Source organism: Ochotona curzoniae, unplaced genomic scaffold (genome assembly GCF_017591425.1).
Source record: "Ochotona curzoniae isolate NIBS_2020 unplaced genomic scaffold, NIBS_Ocur_1.0 contig_1014, whole genome shotgun sequence".
NCBI classification, from domain to species: domain Eukaryota; kingdom Metazoa; phylum Chordata; class Mammalia; order Lagomorpha; family Ochotonidae; genus Ochotona; species Ochotona curzoniae.
The window spans coordinates 30614703-30632023 of NW_024464920.1; the positions used below are offsets into that span (position 1 = coordinate 30614703).

Here is a 17321-nt window from a genome sequence, read left to right on the forward strand (position 1 = left end):
GCACTTAGTCCAAGGCTAATCCCTCACCCCCACTCCACATGCTCGTGTACACACACACACACACACACACACACACACACACACACACACACACACACATGTTGTAGTCAGCTCCAGGCCCTCCGTGAAACCCATCTCATTTTCATGCATCGCCAGACATGCTTTATTCAGTCTTGGGGGTTTTTTAATCTCTTCTGAAATGAGCAGAGCATAAATCCTTTACTAGATGAGATTTCCAAATAATGGTGATACATGGCCTTGTCTGTTGTCTCCTGACAAGTTTGGCCCTGACTGTCATCACAGCAATCGAAGGGTTTGTTGTGTAATAAGACTGCATGTGGATACAGCACCATCAAAGAGAGCAACAGCTTAATTCTCCAAATTCCTGTTTCATCTGGACTTCCTCAAAGGAGTGAGGTTTCCTAAAGATTTGCACAAAAGCAATTCCTGCAGTAAGTGAGAAATTAGACTTGTAATGGGGGAGAATTGCTCTAATCTGCAGCAGTCGCCTGAAACCTGTGTCTGATGAATGAGGGTGAGTCTCAGGCATGGGGGGTGGTTTATACAGTGATTTGTAAAGTGTACCTGTTTTCCACTCGTATCTGTGTCAGTGCTGAAATCCAAACCATACCAAAAGGCTGTTTAATGATGTATTGAGAGTGAAAAAAGAAAGTGAATTTTAAAAAATGAAATTAAGAGACATATAAAAATGATATATACTATGGGGTACTGTGTGATGTTTTACTGCATATATCTGCATTGTTTAAATGGCCAATCAGGTTAATATCTTTGTCCTTTCGATAATTTCACTGTATTGAAAACATGCATGTGCTATGAATTATGTCAAATGAATCGCCAGTGTTCTATTTTTTACAACAGAGGTTTGGCTGTTTGGAGTCAGCTCCCCGGTTATACCACGGTTCCTGTTAAACAGCTCTTAATGATCTGTGCATTTCCTTCGGCACATGCGAGGTATTTCATCCTTCTGTGGCTCCCTTCTGTTCAACTAAGCTCTTGCGTTTCCCTCCCCATACAAGTTCAGAAAGAGGATCTGTGGAAAATCGTTCTTCCTGGAGACTATTTTTAGTGTCATTCCTGGAAATAAAACATTATATGTGAAGCCAAAACAAAGGTAACTGTAGAATTTAAACAGCTCATAATCTTGGGCTCTTTTATTCACCATTGGCACTCACCATCAAAAACCTGGAAGAGTGGGTGGGAAGAGCTTTGGAAGTATTATGGAATCTTAGAGTCGTGCTGTAGTCAAGCATTACAAACCATGGGAGAGCTAACTGGAAGAGTAAAAGGGGGTGGATCTCACTACCTTTGGGGAAGCATTGTGTTTCTACCTTTGCATTTGCAAGGCAGGGAGATAGTGTGAGAGAGAAACAGAGACAGAAGGAGAAAGGTCTGTCTTTCATCTACTGGCTTACTTCAAAGATACCAGTGTCAGCTGGGCCTGGGCCAAGTCAGAGCACGGAGCTGGGAACTCAATCCAGGTTTCTGGTTTGGCAGGAACCCTACTTGAGCCATTACTAATTGTGTCTCCAAGGGCATGCTTTGGTCAGGAGGTGTAATTGGTAGTAGCTCCAGGAATGGAATCTAGATGGTTTAGTGAGGAATGTAGACATACTAACTGGCATCATAACTGTAAATCCAAATGATGATTGGATGACCACTCCATTACTCCATTACTTCATTTTTAAGTAAAAGTTTTCACTTTTTTCCCTGGAGTTATGGAAGTAAGTTGGGTGTATATTTTCTCTTTGGGGGGCTCTGCATTAAGTCACGAGGCTTGCTTTGACTCAATCCTTCTAGTAGTCTGTACTCATATGTGCTGCCGGAGCCACAGATGTAAATAACTGCAGGCACATGGCTTAGAGCAAGCCATTTTTTTTAAAGGTTTGTTTCTTTGAGAGAGAAGGCAAAAATAGAGCAACAGAGACAAGGAGAGCAGAGCCATCCACTGGTTTGTTCCCCAAATGCTTGTGACTATCATTGGTCATAACTGAAACAGGATCGGGATGGCATGAGGTTTCCTGTGTAAGTTACAGAGTCCACAGGACTTGGACATTTTACCTAGTTGTCCTAGGCCTATTAGCAAGGAATTGTATCAGCAGCACAGCAGCTGGGACCCACGTTGGGACTGGGATGTGTGATGCCGGACAGCACAGGCAGTGCACAGCATCAGCCCCAAGCAGTCAGTGTCTGTGAAGTTAGTAGTAAACATGGTGGAATTAGTAAATGGGGAAAAATAAGAAAGGCAAAATCCCAAGTGAAAATTACCACTGGCCAGTTCTTGTATTTCAGCAATTGAACAAATGAAGCAGCTGGCCAAAATACAGGGGTCGGTAAAAATTCAAATACAGAGTGACATACATTGTAGTAAGACACAAAGATACCTGCAATCCCATGAATGAAATGTGTGTAATTGGACTCCACCGTATTCATTCTGATACACTGGTGATGCGTTGCTTTTTTTTTTTTAAATCACACATCTTTATTTTTGTTCTTTCCTTCCACCAAAAGACATAGTGTTTTCTACCAGAAGCCTGTCTTTACTGTGTGTCACCAGTGTGCGTATTGCTAGGCCATGTTTCACGATGCTTTCGCTTGAGTCCTGTCCCCACCAGAGCTTGCGCTTCCTGAACTGGGTACTCCTCTCTAGTTTCCCGTTTACATCTCTCACTGTCTTTAGAACAGTTTCTGCATCACACAGTCTACAGGTCGATTGTTGATTGAATGGCTGTGCAAGGCTTATGCTAAATGTCTTAGTTTCAGCATGTATTCAAACCTGTCCTGCCTGCTTTGTTTTAATAAAATATTTTTCACAAAGATTTTATTCTGTATCCGATGTCGTTTTAGTGACATAATTCAGTTTAGAGCTAACAATCATATTGGGAAACTCCTTGTCCGTAAGAAGATGGTTTGTAACAGATAAATGTTCCAGAATGCAAATGATTCTTGTGTTTATCAACTTTTTAAAATAGTGGCTTAGTCATTTCTGGAGAAGAGAAAGGGAATGCATTATATAGGAAGACATGCTTGGTCGATAATTTAGTAGTTTAGCAATAGGTATGTTGATTTTATGTAATTTCTGATATTTTGTATAAATTTATATAAAATATTATAGCCACTGAACTGAGAGGGCAAGTATTACAATATTAAGACTGACATCTCGGGCCTGGCACAGTAGCCTAGGGGCTAAAATCCTTGCCTGGCACGCTCAAGATCCCATATGGGCACCAGTTCTTATCCTGGCTGCTCTACTTCCCATCCAGCTCCCTGGTGGTGGCCTGGGAAAGTGGTAAAAGATGTCCCAAAGCCCTGGGACCTGGAAAAAGCTCCTGGTTCCTGGCTTTGGATCAACTCAGCTCCGGCTGTTGCGCTCAATTGGGAAGTGACCCAGTGGACAGAATATCTTCCTCTCTGTCTCTCCTTCTCTCTATAAATCTGCCTTTCCCCCCTCCCAAAAAAAAATCTTTAAAAAAATAAAAAGTCTTACTTCTTTTGGGCCATGTAGTTAGAAAATGATGCTGCCACATCTAAACTTAGATCTTCTGAATTTCGCTATTAAGGCATCTGCTCATTCATTGAATGCCTTCAGTGTTCCAATTACACATTTAGTGCTGAGAACTTAGAAACATGAAAGATGCCTGTCTTCTTTAAAGAGCACACAGCTAGAATAAGAGACTAGCAGGTAAAGGAAAAAGAGCCATGCGCTTGTCACAGCCTTCCTACCGCTTTACCCAGGGAGGTGGCAAGGATTTCAGTGCAGACTGGGGTGTTCCATTTCATTCTGGGTAGCTGGCACTTTGCCAGGGGAGTGATGAGATAAGGCTTTTGAAGTGGGAGCCCCTCAAGAAGACCCTTGAAGATAATACTGCAGCTTGATAGGAGAATCAGCCTCATTATTATTTTGATGAAATTGTATTGATTTACGTGAGCCATAGAGAAACAAATAGAGCTTCCATCTGCTAGTTAACCACCCATGCCTGCAATAGCTGGGGCCGGAACAGACTGAAGCCAGCAGCAGGGGATGTAACCCCTGCCACCCACTGGGTAGCAGGAACTCAGTTGCTTGAGCTGTTGTTACAATGGCAGGGGCTGGAGAGGGAAACCAGAGCTGGGAACTTCCTCCCATGTGATATGCTGACACGTTTAACTGTTAGGCGAAGTACACCTCAATCTTTTTGTTAAAGCCTATATCAGAAAAATAGGTCAAAGAGGTATGAAGTAAGAATGGAGAAAGTTAATACGTGAAGTTATTGTTAATGAAAAGTTACGACAGGGCACAATGTGATTATAAGTCAGGACTTCAGCTGTGGAGATATGGAGGCGTGGCTAGATAGCTGAATGCAGAAGGTGGAGGAAAAGCCCAAGATGAACTCAGGTGTGTGCATTGGGGAAACTAAATGGCTGATGTGTCACTTACCAGGAGAGGAAATACAGAGAAGCACTTTGTCCCATGGTAAAATGTTGCTATGCTACTGAAAATTATTTCCTAATCATTATATCATAGTGGCAAAAACACCGGAAATAGAGTTTTCCTCAATTAAGATGTTCTGCTAATACAAAATGCACACTAAACTTCAAAGCCTAAGTATGGAGAAAAAAGTAAAAATTGCATGGGTAATTTCTGTATTGATTACATGATCAATAATGGTATTTTAAACATATTGAGCTAGATGAGAAATATTAATATCTGATTCCTTAATTTCACCAGTCTTTTTGATTTTTTAATGTCATATTGCGTTCATGGCTTGTGTTACAGTTAATTGAGTTGCTCTGAAAAATGAACACATAATTGATGTTTTAAAAGTGTTAGGGCAACAAATTCCAAAGCAGTATTTTGGAACCTGTCCCATTTTCTCATCCATGAAGCTGATTTCTTGATGGTCTTCCATGGAACAGTGTTGAAACTTCTCCATGACCAAAGTGGTCTGGAGTGAGTTCTGAATTCTCAAATCCTTGAGGTGTTTTTGTGTCTAAAGCACAGCTGTTTCTAAAGCTTCCTAATGAATTGACTCCCAGGGGAAGGGAAGGGCAAGGCAGAAGGCGTGAACCATAAGGAACACTCAGAATGAAGAGAAGGTCTTTGACCTGACCCTGTCCTGACCCTGACTTCTGGAACCATCTTAGCCAGGTCCCTTGCTGACTCTCGGGTGACTTCACTTCTGAAAGCCCCAGACTGTTCCAGAATGAATTATGTAAAATATATGCAGTGCCTACCCCTAGTACTTGGATAATATAATGCTTCCTCAAATGTTTTTATTCAAGAAAGTGTCCAGAGGTAGTGAGGATTTTCTGCAAGTGACAAGGCTGCCAGCATGTTCCTCCCTGCAGTGAAGTCCTTCGTGAGGGTGCTGTCTGGGCGTACGAGATGGAGAATTGCAGCTCTTTGGGGATGTAAATCAGTCGTTTGCATCCACATCCGATGTATCCTGATATTATACTTTTACATGTAGATTCTTATTCTCCCAATGCTCCAATCTCCTGTACCTTCAGTGTTTCATTTAAGAAAATATTGATTAACCTAACATTCTCACATTCTAACCTCTGAGATTCCCAAAATGAGAAATTGGTCCGTGTACCTCCAAGGCTTTTAGGATTTGGGAAGGTGACTGTGCAAATATCCCATCATCGCTCCACAGTGCAGTGTGCAAACAGAAAAACATTCTCTCAGCTCTAAAATGGAGATGACAGGGGCTGGTATTGTGGCACAACAGGTTAAGCCATGACTTTTAACAGCAATATCCCCTATCAGAGATCTTGTTTGAGTCCTGCTTGCTCTGCTTTTCATTCAGTTTCCTTTTAAGTGCCTGGGAAAACAATAGAAGGTAGCCCAAGTGTCAGCCATGTCAACCATGTCAGAAACACCAGTGGAGTTCCAGGCTCCTGGCTTTAGCTTGGCCCCATTCTGGCTGTTGAGGCTGTTTGGGAATGAACCAGAGAATAGAAAATTGAAACATCTTTCTTGTTCTCTGTTTCTCCTCCAGCCCTCCCTCTCTCTCCACTCTTTCAAATAAATAAAAATAAATTTTAAAGAATGGAGACAATAATAGTCCATCTCCATGAATAGACACATTTCAAAAGAAGACATACAAATGAGCAAGAGGTACACATAAAGGTAGCCGTTGTCTAATCAAGAAAATATAAACCACCAAGAGATATCACGCCAATCTGTTAGGTCGGCTTTTATCAAAAAGCTAAAAGTGTTAACAAGAGCGTAGAAGAAAAAGGAACACTTGTACATGGTTGGTAAATGGATAAATGATTTTAGCCATTGTGTAAAACAGCAGGTAAACTCCTCAAAAAATTAAATATGGAACTTCTGTGTGATTCAGTAATTATACCTTTATGTATATAGCCAAAGGAGATGAAAAAAATAATCTCAAAAAGATTTCTGCACCTCTGTGTTCATTGCAGCATTATTCACAGTAACCAAGGGGTGGAAACAACCTAAGTAATTATTGATAGAATAATTGATCAAGGAAAAACTGGTGTGTGTACACGAACATACAGACACACACAAAGAAGGAGATCTACCATTTGCAATAGCATGAGCATGGTTGTATCTAGAATGTATTATTCCAAGTTACAATAGGTTGACACAAGAAGATAAATATTGTACAATTCTACATATGTGTGGACTCAAGGAATGGTGTTTCCTGGGATTCAGAGGCTAGAAGAAATATTAAACAAATTGTGATTATTTAACATTTTGTGTGTATAATTATTTTACACATCTTGAATACACACAGTTTACTTGTAAATTATGTCATAAAAAGATGAAGGAATTTTCATTTCCTCCTGTATAGGCTTTAAAATGTAATTTTAAAAAGAGATTTATGTATTTATTTGAAATGAAAAGCAACAGAGAAGGAAAGAAGGGGAGAGATCAATCTTGTGTTAGCTGGTTCCCCCCACCCCCAAATGCCTAGAGCAGTCAGATCTAGGTAGGGTGAAGATAAAAGCCAGGAATTCCATCCTGATCTTCCACATGGTGACAAGGGTGCAAGATCTTGAGCCACTGTTTGTTGCCTTCCCCTTCAGGAAGCTGGAGTAAAAGCAGAGCTGCTGAGTCTCAAACCAGCATTCTGATATGGGATCCTGGCATCACAAATGGAATCCTAACGCACTGCACCGCAACACTGGCCTCTTCATAGGTGTTAGGCCTTAGACCGCACTCAGTGCACAGGCAGCTCCATGCAAGTGCTAAGAACGATGGTGTTAAGGATGAGGGTGACAGTGGCAGTGACTGTGGAAGAGAGGACAACAGTCACCATTACCAATTAACCCAATGGGTTCTCTTCATTCTGGCCAGAACACAAGTTGCCTTTCTGTCCTCTAACTCCAACTTTCCTGAGTTTGGTTTACTCTTGGCATTCTCCTGTTTTGCTGATTAGTTTATTGGAATTTCTCATCAACTGCTCCGATCACTGGATGTTCTGGTAAGCTTCGGTTATGGCTGACACAGGCTGTAAACTATATGAGGATTGTGTGGGATCCCTTGCAAATTATTGCTCCTGTCTTAAGATGGGAACCAGGGCAAGGTCTTCTCCTGGCTTAGGGCCTTATCTTGGTCACTTAGTTTCCAGGCAGTCTGCCTAGGTTTTGCACCCCAATTTCTGATTGTTTGCTGCCTTCTATGAGCTACCAATCCCACTTTGCGGCAGAACGCAGAAGTGGCCTTATGTTTGCTGGAATTTAGGCATTCGTTCCAGGGATGTGAAGATGCGTGATGAGGGGTTTGTGCCCCACCTTAGAATGTTCCTTGACGCCCCCTTTCCTCACTTGTTCATTTCTTCCATCTATACAGAGTTCCTCCAACAGACACCTAATGCTTCGATAAAGGGTTGTTTCCTTCTTTGCAATAAAGTAAAAGAAATATCCTGAGCACTTCTTTTTTTCTAGAGTCAGTGATCAGTGATTGAAATTTTCTATCAGGCATCCCCCAAAGAGTCCTTTTTGAATGCAAATAAAAGCAAAATATGATGGGCACTGTTTATTTCTAAGAGAAGAGCCCTTCCGGGTAATAATAAAGAGCTTTGTCAGACAGGATATGGTTACTAGAAAAGACTTGGTAAAGTGAGAGAAGTGGAAGAGTCAGACATTGCCCTTGGTTGCTTCCTAAGTTTGCTTTTCATGGAACTGGATTACAAATGTGGGTTTTGGGGTCCAGCATTATGGAACTATAAGGGTTAAGCTACATATTGCAACACTGGCAGCTCCTATGGGATTGTCAATTCAGGTTCCACTGTTCCACTGCCAATACAGTTTCCTGATGTTCCTGGGAAATCAGAAGATGGCTCAAGTTCTTGGAGCCCAGCACCCATGTGGGAAATGCCAGTGGAGTTTCAGACTCTTATCTTTGGTTTGGACAAGCACCAGCCATGATAGCCATTTAGGGAATGAATCAATAGATGGAAGGTTCTCTCTCTCTTCTCTTTCCCCCCTCCATCTCTATCACTGTAGAGTTTCATAAATCTCTTTTTCATTTTACTTAAAAGAGTTAGAGCAAGAGTGAGGGAGAGTCAGATTTTCTATTTGCTGATTCATTCCACAAGTAATGAAGCCAGTCCGAAGCTGGGAACCAGCAACTTCTTCCAGGTCTCCCATTGGAGTGCAAAAGTCTGAGGATTTAAGCCATCCTCCACTACTTTTTCCTGTCCATAAGCAAGGAGCGGGAGTAGAGGTGGAGCAGTGTACAACAGGCTGAGGGTTAGTATTGTATGCCACTGTGCCAGCCCCCCAAATATATAATTTTTTAAAAGCAAAAAAGGACGAATAGAGTGGTCCGTGGGCATTTCTGTCTCCTGATAATTCTATCACATACCCATACATGAACATCAGCATCCACACATATATACAGATTCTGTACATATACTCACGTATTTGACTATTCATCAGTTTTATACTATTTTGAAAGTGTCTGGTTCTCACAGCAACCCTAAAAAAGTTAAGTGAATTCAGTATTCCAATAAAGTGGCAAAACCGTGAAACTAGAGACATCTTTCTTAATGTTTTAAGATCAAGAGTCTGAAGTTTAGAGAACTCGTTAGTAAAGACCTTTTTTGATCCCCAATAATATATAATCAATGAGATTATCAAAATGGAGATTATATTAACCCATGTAATTGAAGTATAGATTTTATGGCTATGTAAGAGATGGTTCCAGGTATGCCAGCAGTATCTTCAGAAATCTGTCACTTTGCATCTCTTGGTCCCATTTTCTTTTCATTGACATGGTTCCAAGTCTGCTTCATCCAATGTAGTTATAACATGACAACTACTGTATGATAACCAGTGAAATGACAAAGGGTTTGATATTGCACTGTGTCAGCTTGGCATAGCTGACTGCCTGTCTAGACCAATGTCTAGCTGACAGGATGGAATGCTTCATTTAGACAAGCCTGATGTACACCCTAAGAGGGGCAGCGGTAGAATTGTGCCGGCCTCACTGATGCCATATGGACTGAAAGTGGGTCCAGAAAAAACAAAAATCAGGGCATCATTGCTTTTTGAAGGAAGGAGCTTTAATGCTAGAAAAGTATGAGCAGTTACATGGGTCACGTGACATTTGTAAAGCATGATCCCATCATTTATGGGTTAGAATCCTGGAATCGATGCCTGGTGTTCTGAGCATTTGCTGCTCTAATATACTTTCCCAGTGAAATGATTGTATCGTTTTTCACGCTTTGTGCTGGGGCCTGTTATGGTAGGCAACACAGTGGAGCTGTTTATTAACTTATACCTAAGAAAAAGAACAGGCTGGGCCCGGCACGGTGGTGCAGTGGTTAAGGTCCTCGCCTGGCACGCCCGGGATCCCATATGGGCGCCGGTTCTAATCCCGGCAGCCCCGCTTCCCTTCCAGCTTCCTGCTTGTGGCCTGGGAAAGCAGTCGAGGACGGCCCAAAGCTTTGGGACCCTGCACCCGCGTGGGAGACCCGGAAGAGGCTCCTGGCTTCGGATCGGCATAGTATCGGCCGTTGTGCTCACTTGGGGAGTGAATCATTGGACGGAAGATCTTCCTCTCTGTCTCTCCTCTCTGTATATCCACCTTTCCAATAAAAATAATAATAATAATAAAAATAAATCTTTAAAAAAAAAAAAAGAACAGGCTGTCTGCATCAGAAATTTAACCTGAAACTTAGGATTATAAGACATCTTTCAAGTATGTCATGTTGAACCTCAAGTTTTCCACATATAACTTTAGTTTTTCATACTTTCTATTATTGTAACCAGTGTTAATTAACATTTAATTAAATATTTCCTGGTTAATATTTAATTAACATAGTCTAGCACTTTTTTTACCCAACACCTGTGTTTTAATTATCTATAAAATACATTGCTTGAAGGAGGGATTTTGTCCATTTCAGTGCATCAGAAATGATCATTAACTATATACATATGTGTATGTATATCAATCCTTTTCCTTCATATTACTTAAATGTCTTAGATGTTCATGAGTATACAGGATACTGTACAATGTCATCAGACAAATTTTATTTAAGTTTTGGAAGTGACAAAGTTTTGTTGTAGCTTGTTTGCATTGCATGCTCCTGGATGTGGAAACTCCAAATCCAGTGTCATCAAAACAGCAGATTAAGTATCAGGAAGGTCAGTTGGAAATTGTTAGACATGCTGAAGATGGAATAGAAAGCTATCTTAGCTGTGTGTTACTGGATATGCAAATTTTTAAAAGCAGACACACCGGTTAAAGACATATACTTGACAGGCTATAAATATTCTGATTAGACGAGATCGACTATATTAGTCTCAGTGTAAAGATTCTTCAGAAAGTTTATGGATAATGGAACCCAAATACATCAGTTTGGTACAGAAAAGTTTTGAAATCCAGCCAAGTGATTGCTGCTTCCTTTATTCACAGAACCAAGTGAAAGTGAAAGTTGTTTGTATTTGGAGCAGAATGTACTTTGTTTTTTCCCCTGTTGCCCTTGCTGCTGCTCTGACCAGTGAGCAGCCAGCTGCGCTGTGTATTTGTTCATGTTTGAAGACAACAGCGTCCTCTTGAGTCACCTTGTCAGAAGCACCAGGCAGAGGCCTGAGCAGCCTGGGAAAGGAGGGCACTCGCTCTTCCCTTTTTTGCTGTCAGCAGACAGGTCACATTCAGGCTGCCTGTGTTGTGATTGGAAGGAGTTCTCCTTAAAGTGGTAGAGCCTTGATGTTCTTTTTAGAATTTGTTAACCTCTGCCTTTGTAGAAGGCCTTAGATGCACCATCACATATATCTGTTCCTTAAAAATTTATTCAACATTGGCCATGTACTCAATGCTGTTCCAAGCAGTGGACAAATTCAACAACAACAACAAAAAATCTGCCATGAAAATGAAAATGCTTGAAAGACAGTTGGAGACAAACAATCTATAAATACATTAAAAAAATAAAGCAAGAAAAGGAGTTGGATTGGATATGAAGGGATGTCTTAGGAGTAACTCTTTGTTCAGCCTTCCTCGAGAAATTCCATTTCTTCCCTCGATCTGACTTGGCTTCTGTGTCCTATAGCACCTGGACTTCTGATTTGTGTTTCTTACCACTTTTTAGGGGCTATGGAAATGCTTGTTTCTTTAAACCAGCTGTGGTGTGTGTCCCTACAATTAGTCTTTATTATTTTTGTCTGGAGAGCCATTGGATTAGGATGAGATGTTCCTCTGTGGGGTTTATTGGCTCTCTGCCTAGAGTCAGTCATTCCTACGTGAACACTCCTGAGCCTTGTAGTCTGGACTAGGAGGATGCTGGTGGTCAGAATGGGAAGGTGCTGAGAAGGCTTTAGAGGTTACTTGAAAGGAACTGAGGTTGGTAATGTCAGTGGACTCAAGCAGGAGGAACAGGTATCCTGTTTGGGAGAAAATGGAAACTGTTCAGGTCTAGTGTGGAACAGTCATGAAGAAGAAGGTGGCTTTGGAAAAGAGAGCAATGTGGGCTGACAATAGAGATTTGGGAGTCAGGGTGGAGAGCTCAGGATGAGCTGAGCAGACACCATCCAGTACTAACCCGAGAGGATTCTATCAGGAGCCTCAGGAAGAAGAGTCCTGAGACACGGAGGAATTGTGGGATCGGGCAGGATTGTTTCCTGCATTGCAATGAAAAATTTCATAGAAAAGAGTCACTGTGGTCATTAACCTCAGCTCCTGCCTCCTTGTGGTTTCCTTTGTGATCATTCAAACATGGATTAAAATCCAAGTTAGTCATTGAGGGCAGTGCCAGTGAGTGTCCCAGCTCTGCTGGTTGACTCCCCTAAGGCTTACAATGTGCAGGTCTAGGTCCAGCCCAGAAGCTAGGAACACATTCAAGATCTCCCATATGGGTAGCAGGGATACAGGAATTTGAGCTTCACTGCTGCCTCGGAGCATCTAAATAAGCAGGAAATTGGGGTCAGGAGTGGAGCCATGAATCAAATCCTTGTACTGTGATAGCACACACAGGCATCTTAACAGTTACACCAAGTCTCTGCTCCTATGCTGTTTTTACGCAACCAACTTCAATCACTAAAACAACCATGTTGCAAAGGAAGAACAAAGATATTAAGATAGTTGCCCAAGGTTATGTAGCCATTTAGTGATAAAATCAGGATTCACATCAGGCAGCTCAGTTCTAAAGGCTGTGCTTTGTCACCATCTTCTTTTTCCATGATGTTTTGTGGAACAGTTGGATTTCACCTGGGCTTTTAGGAGGCATGATTTCCAGCAGGTTTCCTCCTGCGTTGCCTTTCCTCCATGCTCATTTACTCTGCTCTTCAGCATTTCCCAGCAGATGCTTTTACATACTGACTTTGTGACAACTTTTGAAGGAGTTTCCCTGGCTTACTCATTATAAACGGAGGCAGTGTCCATCCTTTGGTAGTGTGAAGGCCATTAGAACCCTGATGAGATAAGCAAACATCACAGGAGTGAGCATTGTACCGACCCTTTGATATCTCAACCCACCAGAGGCTCAGAGCCAATGAGTGCTTTTAATCACCCTGGATTTGCAAGAGTATGTTTTGAAACACTTCAGGGCATCGTTACTGGTACAAAAATGTTTTCTCATAAAATGTTTTTTTTAGAAAAGTATCTAGTAAAGCCTATTTTAGTTATTACTCTAAATCTTCACACTTATATCTCAGTCAGCAAATTAAGGTTTGCTTTTTGCATTAGTTAGTTCTCCAGTGCAGCTCAAGTTCTGCTCAGTAGGCATCTCCCTCACCTGATCCTAATGTTTACTCTCGCTTTGACACATTCCATGAATTTAGTAGCATGCATTGACCATAGAAATTGCAACATGCTTGAGGTTCAGAGTTGCTTTTAGCATCTTTAAGAAGGAAAATAAAAAATGGGTTTTCATTAGCTAAGGATGAGCGTGGGAATGTCCATAACGAACTGAAAAACCATGACAGTTTCAGACCTAAGTACTATGTTCTGGGAATGACCTGCAGATTCAGGAAATGCCTAATAGTTATTAACTAAGTGAAAAATAAATATAATCAGTACTAGCCAATTCATTATGATTGAAACTATTTGAATAATAACCTAAACAGGTGGAACATTTTGAAACAATTATAATCAAAGAAAAGGAAAGGTAACAGCTTAAAAAAATCAGCAAACGTGATTTATCAAGTGTATTTTGTAATAGGAAGTTATGACATCAGTTGAAATATGGAAGAAAATGCAAATTATTTCAGTACTGTAATAAAATTTATTCTAATGACCTAAAATGGTGAGATCTTTATTTGTAGATTTAACTTCATTAAAAAATAAAAGATGGATTCCCAGGCCTAGTTTGATGGCCTAGTGGCTAAATCCTCAATTTGCATGCAACAGGATACCCATATATGAGTTCATGTCCTGGCTGCTCCACTTCTCATCCAGCTCCCTACTGGTGGCCTGGGAAAGAATCAAGGGTAGCCCAAGGCCTTGGGACCCTGTACCCAAGTGGGAGATACAGAAAAAGCACCTAGCTCCTGGCTTCAGATCAGCTCAGCTCTGGCCATTGCTTCCACTTGGAGAGGGGACCAGTGCATGGAGGATCTTTCTCTTTGTATCTCCTTCTCTGTAAATCTACCGTCCCAGTGAAAATAAATAATTCTTTACAATTTTTTTTTGAAATATAGATTTCCAGGTATAGATAAATGACAGGAAACTTGTGCTAAGAGAAAAATTCTTTTTTTATTATAACTTGAAAGATCCTGTAAAAAGCAGAGTTTACTTAGGAGGTTGAGATATCATACAGAAGCACAGATACAGTGGAAAAGAATCAGGAAGATGAGAAATAGTACTTACTGACATACTATGGAAGGCCTGGGTTTGCAGACCAGCCCATCTGTAGTTTAGCTATGTTGTTTTTCAGTTTTGGCCACATACTCCTGCAACCCTATCATCTAGTGATGAAAATGCATACCACACTGTCAGTGGGGCTGATAATCAAAGCATCTCAAACAGGTGTGGACAACCATCCATTATGAAGATGCAATTGGTGCCAGAATACCACTGTTTGAGGTGACTTCCATTTCCACTCCCTGTGGTTGCTGTGGTTCTGAGTGCACACTCTGTGCTTCAGATTAAACCTAGGGCACAGGAAGAGGAGACAAGAAGCTGAGGGACAGACCTGAAGGTTGCTTCCTGTCTGTTAAGTTCTGCATTAATACACTAGACTTGTATTTTAGGTAAGCCAATCTGTTAGAGAATCCCTGTTATAAAAATGATCACGTTAAAAAGTTAACCTTCCCTGAATCCAGCAAGCCCATGTTTTCAGATAGACTCTATTCTTATCTTATTCTGTTATCTTATTCTTATCTATTTTATGTATGTATGTATTTATATTTCAAAGGCAGGCCTCAGAGGGAAGGAAAGGCAGAGAGAAAGACAGAGACAGAGAGAGAGATAGGTTGTGTATTCACTGGTTCACTCTCCAAGTGGCCTCAGCTGAGATTACCTGAAGTCAAGACTGAGGAGCTTCAGGGCATGTCATGTGGATGCAGAGTCCCAAGGACTTGGGCTGTCCTCCACTGCTTTCCCAGGCCACAAGCAGGGAGCTGGATAGGAAGTGGAGCAGCCAGCACTGGGACTGGTACCCATATAGAATGCTAATGCTTGCAGTTAGAGGATTAGCCTATTGATTCACCATGCTAGCCCTTTCTTTTCTCCCCCCCCCCCCCCCCGCTTAAGAGTAGCTTACTTATTTGAAGGGCAGAGATGGAGAGAGAGAGAGTGGGAGCTCTTAGATCTGTTAGCTTACTTGTCCACAAGGCCTGGGACTGGGGGAACCTTAAAGAGAAAGTCCAGGAGCTTCTTCTTAGTCTCCCTTGTGAGTGTGTGGGTCCAAGCATTAAACCTCTTCTGCTGCTTTGCCAGATGTATTATCAGGGAATTCAATGGAAAGTGCACCAGCTGGGATTCAGCCATCACCCATATGGAATGCCTGAATTGCAAGCAGCATCATAACCCACTATGGCAAATGGTCAACCTGAAGCTTTCTTTTTTTTTTTTTAATATATTTTTATTTGAATTTCAATTTCATATAGACTGGGATCTTGAACCTTTCTTTAAGAGAAGAGACAAACCACCAGAATACATCCTTTTCCAAGAGCCCTTATTCTCCAAGATCCACTGGAGAATAACCAAAATATGTTTTGTGCTATTTTACATGCTTTATATTTCCACAGCTCACCCAACATACCACTCTGTGGAGCGTGTTGTGTAGTTGAGCAGTATAGACACATAAGCCACCATTGTTGATGTGAATTGATTGAAAGATCCAAAGACAAAGAATGTGCTTCTATTAACCTACGGCCAAGAGATGCAGGTCATTGTGCTCAGGACTGGCTCATGTTAGGGAACTCTTGGCCAGTTCTGCCAGTTGCCTTAGCCATATGGGACCTTTGTTCTATAGGCCCTTGGGTTTTCAGACATACAGCTTGCCTTGCTGGAAGGCATTTTCTAGCCCTGAAGTCAGAATTGGAGGCTCAACTTGTATGAGAGAAAAGAAGAGCAACAGCGTAGGTCAGGAAGAAAACCCAGAGAAATCCCTGAGGACTGTGGAGGCCTGTAATGGAAGACAATGGGACTGCATGGCGAATTCCTTCATTTCCTGGAAAAGGGGCTATTTCACAAGGCTCATTTCAGGACCTAAGCCTGAGCTGGGTAACAGTGTATATATTGATTGGCAGCCACAATACCTAAGTATTGCCCAATTTGAAGCCTTAGGAACTTTTCAAAGTACTCCAAAGTGGATTACTTCACCTGCTGGAAAAATGGAACATTTTAGTAGTTTTGAAGATCTTCTCTGGGACCTGAGAAAAGAGTTTATTTAATTTTTTAAAAATGGGCCTACTGGTAAAATGGGAAAATATTTTATCATTTTTGCCTTAAGAAAAAAGCAAATTGGATCTGAGTCTGCATAATAATATCGCAGGGGCAAGAGATTCCCATATGAATTAGAGTTTTATTTGAATAGACATTAGTAAAATGGGCTGGAGTAGTGATGTTCCTTGGGCAAGATTTTACTAACGCTGTTTGACAGCTGTCATTCTGAGTGCCTGGGTCTTAGGAAAGATGTGAGATTTGGGGAAGGAGCTTGAAAAGATATCCCTGTAAATCTATTAGCCTTAGCTAATAATTTGTTTCTTTAGTACTGAGATATCTCTGTTTAGAGTCAAAGGTGTCAAGGATTCTAAAGTATTTCTAGGGATGGCCTGATAACAATGAAAATCATATTGTTGGAAATTTTAAGAATAGATTCATGCTAATGGGAGTAGTTGTACAAATGAGATTCTGCATTACTGTCCATTTAATGCATTTCTTTGTATTGATTGGTGGAAGCTGATTGTTATAGCCAGTCCATCCTTACTAAGGGAGTTCTTTACTCTTCAAAAATATGTGCAGCAGACTTCTATGATATTCAGCATTTCACATGCAATTATTTTTCTATTGGACGTGAAATATAAAGCATGTGCATTTCAATATCAGAGCATTGAAATTGAGTTCATAGCAAATTTATGAATGAAGAGTAGAAATCTCTGTCACTAAAACTGGAATATTGGAAGCTATTTTGAAAACCAACTTGAAAGATATTTTTTAAATTTACAGTCTAAATCATAGAGAATAGGACTATATGAATAATTCACATAGCCTTAGAAATGTTAATTAGATAGTTTAGACACTGATGTATCATTTAATTTTGACTAATTGATTAAAAAAAATTCCTGGCCAAGTGTGTGATTTTTTTTTTCTGTTTGTTTTAAATCCTATAGGAGATTTCTGGGCTTTAATTAGAATTCCATACCAAGTGCCAGTTTGTATTGACTGTACAGTGAGTGGGCTG

The 17321-nt window shown here is 40.9% G+C and overlaps 1 protein-coding gene across 7 annotated transcripts in view; it reads left to right on the plus strand.

Moving 5' to 3' along the window:
• GRIP1 (glutamate receptor interacting protein 1) overlaps positions 1-17321 on the plus strand; it is a 570734-nt gene that overhangs the window by 325122 nt on the left and 228291 nt on the right. The gene's annotated exons all lie outside the window — the stretch shown is intronic.